Consider the following 9,394-nt stretch of genomic DNA (forward strand, 5'->3'; position numbering starts at 1 on the left):
GTGCAATACAGTTTAGCATGCACCACTACTTACAGTAACGGCGCATGTGCGAGAATCACATAGTCTCACGTTACTTGCGATCATCTTGGAGAGACCTCAGTGAAGCCTATACTGTATAAATGTAGAACTACAGTCAGCTCTAATCTCTCATAATAGGGGACATCCGTGCTCGGAACCCAGAGTAGGCAGGACAATGTATAATCAAAAATCCAGAACCCGATGTCTCCATAAAAATCCAAGACTTAATAGATATCCATTAAAAAGCTTGTGTGAGCAGCTACCACATGCACGGTTGACTCATTTCTGATTAAAAATATTTCATGGGCAAACACACATAACAGACATTTAAATAAAAAACTGAAGTCACATGACTGCAAACAGAGGGAAAGTCTTGACTTGCTCATGGAGACAAATAGCAGCAAATCCAATCCAACCTATGATTTAAGCCTTCAGGTGCTCTGGTTTGCAGCAGTTTTTCTGCTTGTACACCATACTGTATAGTAAACCGGCAGCGATCGGGAACTCATGATGTTTAGTGAAACAAAAGACTCGATTTGTCCAAAGCAAGACGAATCCGAATCTACCAATAGAGATGGCCTTGCGGTTCGCCCAGCAGTTGATTTTCGGCGAACTTTGCTTGTTCGCGATTCGCCGAACATGTAAACATATGGCGATATTCGCACACGCCATATTTTTTTGCATAGCGCCGAACTTTGACCCATGACACATCCATCAGGTGGGAGAGGACAGCCTATTGAGACGTTTCAGCATATAGACACACCCCTACCCTATAAATAAACCCGATATGGCCGCCATTTTACATTAAGTCTTTTGCCAGTGTAGGGAGAGGTTGCTGTCTGGAGCAGGGACGGACTGTTAGAGACACCAAACGCTAGCTAATAGGGCAACAAAAGTCCTTTTAATGACTGGTATAGGTGTACTATCGATAAGTGTGACATACTGAGGGGTGTAATATACTTATAATATACTTTATAAAATAGAAAGTATATAATTGTGCATTTGTATTGTCCAGCAGTTGTGTGCCGTTCTGCTGCGATACTGCAGCTATACAGAGGGACAAACACTATTGGAATAACTAATTGCAACTGGTGTGATATGCCAGTTGCCCCCCAAAAAACTGATTGAAGCAGGGTGTGATATATCTATAATATAATTTCCATATAGTACATTTGTAATTTGCAGGAGTTGTGTGCGGTTCTGCTGAGATACCCCAGCTATAAAGAGGGACAAACGCTATTGGAACAAATAATTTCAACTGGTGTGATTATAACATTTGTCCCTCAAAAAAACTGATTGACGCAGGGGTGTGATATATCTAGAATACTTTTTCCGTATAGTACATTTGTAATTTGCAGGAATTGTGTGTGGTTCTGCTAAGATACCCCAGCTATACAGAGGGACAAATGCTATTGGAACAACAAATTTCAACTGGTGTGATATACCAGTTGCCCCCAAAAAAACTGAAAGAGGTAGGGGTATGATATACCTATAATATAATTTCCATATAGTACATTTGTAATTTGCAGGAGTTGTGTGCGGTTCTGCTGAGATACCCCAGCTGTACAGAATGACAAACCCTATTTGAACAAATAATTTAAACTGGTGTGATATAACATTTGCACCCCAAAAAAAAAACGGATTAAGGGGTTTGATATACCTGCTTCCAGCAAATAATCATTAAGCGGTTCTATATACTTGCTTCACAAGGAAGAGGCTGGCCATTCCGCAGGGGTGGTAGGGGTTGGGCAGGTGCACCAGGCCAGAGGCTAAGTGGGAAGTTGGAGAAGGTGCGTGCGATTATGTCAAAGGACGCACCAGAGTTAGTTAAGTGGCTCACTCAGCCTTCCGCTTCTACACCCTCCTTACCATCTGTATCTGCACCCTCTTCACTCTCTGCTATGTGCACCCCCAAAGAAACCATCACCACCACCACCATAGCCCCTCCACTCGAGTCAGAGGAATTATTTTCCCATTAATTCCCAGACCTTACCGATATGCAGCCATTCTTGGCATCGGATGAGGAAGAGGAGGTAGCAACGGCAGCCACCCAGCAGTCTCACGACAGTACCCAGATCAGCCCAAGGAGGGTGGTCCCCGCTGTTGATGCCTACTCCGAGATCTCTAATGTCAGTGGTGGTGAAGGTGATGATGATGACGTGTCAAAGCATGTCATGTGGGTGCCTACAAGAGAGGAAGGGGAGGGGAGTTTAGAGGGAGAGACGGAGCAGCAGATAGGGAGGAGAAGCAGGCAGAACTCACAGTGCACAGGAGGCAAAAACAGACTGCAAATGTATCTGGAGCGAGCCATCCACCATGCATTGTCACATCTTGCGCTTCCAGGACACCGGCACATGGCTCCGCAGTGTGGGCATTTTTTAACTTGTCAGCTGCTGATAATACTGCTGCCATCTGCAGCCTGTGCTGTCAACGCATAAGTCGCGGTAAGCCCAACACTCACCTAGGGACAACCGCCTTAAGAAGGAACCTGGTCTCCCATCACCGAGCCCAGTGGGAGCAACGACGTCAGAACCCACAAAGCCACACTCCTGGTGTTCCACGTCCTGCCTCTTCTCCTTCTCTCTCCTCCCATTTGTCCTCCACTCTACCTTCCACCGTGCCGTCGTCCTGCTCATCCGGCACAAGGCAGGCCCAAATGTTCGAGTGTAAAAAAATGATGACGCCGGATAACCCTCTTGCCCAACGGCTGACCATCGGCTTGTCAGAACTGCTAGCCCGACAACTACTGCCATATAAATTGGTGGACTCGGAGACCGTTAGAAAATTTGTGACCATTGGCACACCGCAATGGAAGGTCCCCGGAAGGAAATATTTCTCCCAGAAGGGCATCCCAGAGCTATATGACCACGTTCAGCGGCAAAAGTGAATGTATCTATGGCACACAATGTCGGTGCCAAGATACATCTGACCACAGACACGTGGTCTAGCAAACACGGGCAGGGAAGGTACATAACTTTTAATGCCCACTGAATGAACCTTCTGACTGCAGTCAAGCATGTAAACCGTGGCACCCTTGTGGATTTGGTGTTACCGCTACAGATTGCATGCAGCCCTGCCTCTTCTTCTCCTCCTACTCCACCCTCCGTCTCCTCCTCGGCTGACTCCTCCTTTTCCATTGCTACTGCCTCTTCCGCTGCACCACCCCAGCTCCCCAGAACCAATTCGATGTGCCAGGTGAGACGTTGCCATGCTCTGCTGCGGCTGTTGTGCCTGGAAGCCAAGAGCCACACCGGTCCCACACAGTTTTCAGATTTGCGGTCACAGGCCGATCAGTGGCTAACCCCGCTCAATTTGACAGTTGGTAAAGTGGTGTGCGACAACGGTGCCAATCTGCTGAGTGCGCTGAAACAGGGCAAAAATTACACACCTGCCATGCATGGCACACGTCCTGAACTTAGTCGAGCAGCGATTCATTGCCAAATACCCTGGGGTCCAGGAGGTCTTGCTGCAGGCCAGAAAAATCTCTGGCCATTTTAGAAGATTTTACACGGCTATGGCTCGCCTTGCTGATGTTCAGCGACGACACCACTTGCCCGTCAGACGTCTGATTTGTAACTGCCCGATGCGCTGAAACTCCATCTTGTATATGCTTGATGGGCTTCTCCAGCAGAACCATGCCGTTAACGACAACCTGTATGAACTCTGTGGCAGAACAGGTTCTGGGGAGCTTGTTTTTTTTTCACCGCATCAGTGGCTGCTCATGCGCGATGCATGCAAACTTCTGCGGCCATTTGATGAGATCACCAAACTGGTCAGTCACAGCCAGGACGCCATCAGTGACATCGTACCTTATGCCTTCTTTCTGGAGCGTGCATTGCGTTGTGTCATTGATCAAGCCGTCGAGGAGCAGGAGCAGGAAGATAAGGAAGTCGCAATGCTGAATGAATTCCCAGGGGGGCTACTCCATCTGAAACAAGTCAGCAAGAGTCTGAAGAGGAGTTAGAGGAGGATGGTGCCTGGGGGGTGGAGGAGGAGCAAGAAGAGCAGGCTTTAAACTTTTCTGGGATCCCTGGTGTTGTCCATGGCTGGGGGGAGGAGACCGAGCACGACATTCTCCTGGGCGATGAGTAGGAGCCAGGCCGCTCCACCTCTTTCAATTTAGTGCAGTGCAAATGGGGGCCTTCATGCTCCAGTGTTTGAAGAGGGACCCCCGTATAAAAAGCATAAAGGGCAAGGACAAATACTGGGTGGCAACCTACTTAAACCCCCGGTAAAAACACAAAATATGGCGGACATGTTACCAGCATCACAGAGGGCTGTCAGAATGCAGCATTTCCAGGCTTTGCTGCAAGAGATGCTGCATTATGCTGTTGTGGGCGCTGGCAGAGGAATTTCCACCCACAGAGAAACAGTTGCGAGTACCAATCCTACAGATTCAAGAAGAGGTGGTTTGAAGATGTGTTGGCCACTTTGGATATGAGATCATTCTTGCAGACAACCCATCGACAGCCGCCCTCCGAATCCGACAGGTATCCGACTACATCGAGTTAACAGCCGATGTGGATGCTCTGAGAAGCGAGGAACCCGTTGACTACTGGGTGTGCAGGCTTGACCTGTGGCCAGAGCTGGCACAACCTGCCATGGAACTCTTTGCTTGCCCCTCGTCGAGTGTCCTGTCCGAAAGGACGTTCAGCGCAGCAGGGGGGATCGTGACCGATAAGCGCACTCGCCTAGCTCATGACTTTGTGGACTACCTCACATTTCTAAAAATTAATGAGGCATGGATTTCAAAGGAATTCCACACCTGTGAAGAACACGTTTAATTTAATTTCCTCATGACAGTCCATAAATATCAGCTACCACCCAGAACAAATAATGGTCCCTGTCTTAGGTAAATAAAGCGGCATAAAAGGCCTTTTCTGTCCGGTGAATACCGCATGTTTGGGGCCTGTACTACACTGGCCTGCAGTAAAATTGATATTGAATGGCCATCTAATATACCTTCAGCCACATAATCACTTGATCATTTATGTACAGTAAATGCATATATTTTGGGGCCTGTAATCTAACTGGCCAACAGTAAAATTGTTATACGGTGATAGCCTAATTTACCTCTAGCCACATTTTTAATTGTGCTTTTCTGTACAGTAAATGAATAATTTTTGGGGCCTGTAGTCCACTGCCCTGCTGTAAAATTGATATCCATTGACCGTCTAATATACCTCCGGCCACATAATCACTTGATCTTCTTTTATGTACGTTGAATGCATATTTTGGAGGCCTGTAATCTAACTGGCCAACAGTAAAATTGTTATACGGTGACCGCATAATGTACCTCCATCCACATTATCAATTGTTCTTTTCTGTCCAGTGAATGCCTAATGTTTGGGGCCTGTACTACACTGGCCTGCAGTAAAATTGATATTGAATGACCTTCTAATATACCTCCCGCCAATTAATTACTTATTCTTTTCTTTTCAGTGAATGCCTAATGTTTGGGACCTTAGTAGGAATTCAACACCTGTTGACGACGACTACGTGTTATCGAATTTCAACTATTATCATTTTTTTTTTTTTCAAGAGGGGGGATTTCGTAAGCCATGTTTTTAATCCAATTTTATATTTTTTGTTCTTTTAAACATATGTATTTGACATCTATTTGTACTGGCCTACAGTAAAATAGCTATCTAATGACCGTCTAATATACCTCCAGCCGCATAATCACTTAATGTTTTCTGTTAGGTGAATGCCTAATTTTTGGGGCCTGTACTCCCGTGGCCTAAAATAAAATGTTTCTAGGCTCCATCAGGGCACATTTCTGAGAATTTCCCTTTAAGACGCATACAAATGGCCCCTGATTAAAATACATATTTTTGCGGGGAATTTTTGCCATTGATCCCCCTGTGGTATGTCACTGTCCATGTTGTGGGACGATTTGTGCACTTCTAGTAAGTATTTGGTGGCTGCAAATATGCGGTTCGCGAACATTTGATTGCGTTCTCGCGTTCGCGAATCGTCCCGGCCGATGTTCGTCTATCACTATCTACCAATAATACTCTGTGCCACCAAACTATGTGTAAACATTACATTTTTGCCCTCTCTAAGAGATTGTATCCATATGCTCATGTCACGATCCCTCCTGTGACAGAGGTTAGAAGATCTGAGAGACTGGCTGCACGTTAGGTTATCTGACAGCCTATGTGTTTTCACTTGTTGCAGTGTTGTTGTTGGTAATGACCACACCTCTTGTCTCAGGTGTAGCTTGTGGTCATTACTGTTCATCTATTTAGTCTGGACTCACACTTCTTACCATGCGATTGATATTATCTGCCTGGAGTTGGAAGAGCTGGTGTGAGTTCCTTATCTGTGTTCCTGCTCATCCATTTTCTATTGAAGATAAGTGTACTTTCCTTTGTATTTTGTTGTTCCCATTTGCTTGTTGTTTACTAGGCCATTAGGGAGACACTGGTTTATTCATCTGGAAAGGAACCAGTGGTCTCAGACCCAGTCACTACTCCTAGGGCTTTCCAGGGTTTCTAGGGCCTAGCTTTACGGTGTATGAATATCCCCACCTTCAGGGTCTATTCATACTAACAGGAGTCAGGGCTAGATTTAGGGTTTCCTAGGTGGTGACCTCTTCTCTTTCCCTAGTCGTGAGGCCTAGCTTCTGGTCATTTTCTTTTCGTTGTCATTCTGGTTTTCCCCCCCTCCCCCCACTTTGTGACATGATCATCCGCCAAAAAAACGCCATTTTGATTGTGTCAGTGCAGTGATGGATAATATTTCTGCACTAGTCGAACAACTGCAGGGGCTGTCTTTGGAAGTAGCTGACCTCCACACGACCGTATCACAGATCCAGAGATCACAGGTGGCTGGTTCTGGCAGTGGGAACCAGGCCTGTCCTGAACCTAAGGTCGCTCTCCCAGATAGATTTTCCGGGGGAAGTGACTATTTTATTCAGTTCAGGGAGTCGTGCAAATTATATTTTAAACTACTTCCTAACTTTTCTGGGGACGAGAGTCAAAGAGTGGGTATAATCATTTTGTTACTTAAAGGTGACGCTCAGTCTTGGGCTTTTTCGTTGCCAACTGAATCACTGTCCCTACGGTCGGTAGATGAATTTGTCAGAGCTTTAGGTCTTATCTACAATGACCCAGATCGGATCTCCTTGGCCGAGACCAAGTTGCGTGGCTTACGGCAGGGAGAGCGTTCTGCAGAGACCTATTGCTCTGAATTTAGGAGATGGGCTACGGATACAGAGTGGAATGATCCAGCTCTCTGTAGTCAATTCTGTGAAGGGTTATCCGAGAGCCTGAAGGACGCGTTGGCGTTCCACGAATATCCTGAGTCATTAGAAGCGGCCATGTCCCTTACTGTACGTATTGATAGACGCCTGAGAGAGAGATCTAAGGTTCCTCACTCTCAAGACGTACTATCATATAAGGTGGCGGCCTTCTTCGACACTTTGGGTAGAGAGACACTTGAGTTCATGTCTGGTGATGAGCCAATGCAGTTGGGGGGAGCTACACCTGGACCTGGTGATAAGAACTTTTAGCTTAAGAAGGGCCTCTGCTTTTTCTGTGGGAAAAGGGGACATTTTGTTAAAGTATGTCCTTATGTTCAGCCTTAAGGTGAAAACAAAAGAAAAATGTTTAATCCTCATCTCACTCTTGGTGGTGTGGGTGGGGAATCTGAGAATCTACTTTTGTCATTTACTGGTAGTACCCGATTTCTCCTGTCTGCCGAGGTAGCGCTAGATTCCAAAACTGTGAGAATTGAAGTGTTAATTGACAGTGGGGCAGGGGTTAACCTAGTTGATGGTCAGTTCGTCCGTATGCATGGGTTGACAACAAGTGCATTAGACAAAATTATTTTAGTGTTTGCAATTGATTCCACTCCACTCACACAAAAATGTTTGTCAAAAATAGTGTAGGACATCTATTTAAAAGTGGGTGATTTTCATCAAGAATCCATTTTGTTATTTGTGATAGAGTGTCTGCCTGCTCCCTTGATGCTAGGTTTACCATGGTTAAGCAAATATAATCGTACCATCGATTGGCAAGCAAGACAGATTCTTGATTGGAGTGATTATTGCATAGACAACTGTCTTAGCACATCGCTTTCTGTTGTAACCACTAAAGTTGTATCTTCGTTTATTTCAGATTTTTTTAAATGTATTCTCTGAAAGTGGAGACCAGGAGTTACCCTGGGTAACCTGGCTGAAGGATTCTTCTTTCTTAAGAAAAAGGACGTAACTCTTAGGCCATGTTTGGACTTCTGTGAGCTTAATCACATTATTGTCCGTGATCCTTACCCCCTTCCTTTGATTCCGGATTAGTTCAGATTGTCAGTGCCAAGGTGTTCTCTAAATTGGATTTGAGGGGGGCATATAATCTGGTAAGTTGGACGAATGGAAAACAGTCTTTAATATGCCTGAAGGTCATTTTGAGAATATGGTCATGCCTTTTGGGTTAACCAATGCCCCTGCATTTTTTAAACATTTCATCAATTACATCTTTCATCATCTGTTGGGCAGGTTTCTGGTGGTGTATCTGGATGATATTCTAATTTATTCTCCTGACATGGAGACACATCAGGATCACGTGAGACAAGTGTTACAGATCTTAAGAGAGAATAAATTGTATGCTAAGATGGAGAAGTGTGTATTTACGGTTCTGGAAGTGCAATTCCTGGGTTACCTACTTTCATCTTCAGGTTTTTGTATGGGTCCTGAAAAGGTCCATGCTGTGTTGGACTGGGATCGACCCGAAAATCTGAAAGCGCATATGCGATTTTGGGGTTCACTAACTACTACCGTAAATTTATTTTGAACTACGCAGCTGTGGTCAAACCTTTGACGGACATGACTAAGAAAGGTTCTAATGTCTCTGTCTGGTCTAATGCGGCATTACAAGCCTTTTCTGCAGTAAAGGAGTGTTTTGCTTCTGATCCTATACTGGTGCAACCTGATGTTTCACAACCATTCATTGTGGAAGTTGACGCATCCGAGGTAGGGGTAGAAGCAGTTTTTTTGCAGGGTCCTACACCTAGTAAATGGCGCCCATGTGCTTTCTTCTCTAAGAAACTCTTGGCTGCAGAGAGAAATTATGGCGTGGGTGATAGAGTTGAGTTGCTGGCCAGTAAGTTAGCTCTTGATGAGTGGCATCATTGGTTGGAAGGAGCGATTCATCCGATTACAGTGATTACCGATCACAAAAATCTGGCTTACCTGGAGTCAGTTAAAAGTCTAAACTCAAGGCAGGTCAGATGGTCGTTTTTTACCAGATTTAATTTCGTTGTCACCTATCGGCCTGGGGTTAAGAACGTCAAGGCGGATGCTTTGTCACATAGCTTTCCTGGGGGGGGGGGGGTGATTCGGAAGATCCTGGTCCGATTTTGCCTAAAGGGGTGGTAA

Source organism: Bufo bufo, chromosome 5 (genome assembly GCF_905171765.1).
Source record: "Bufo bufo chromosome 5, aBufBuf1.1, whole genome shotgun sequence".
NCBI lineage: Eukaryota > Metazoa > Chordata > Amphibia > Anura > Bufonidae > Bufo > Bufo bufo.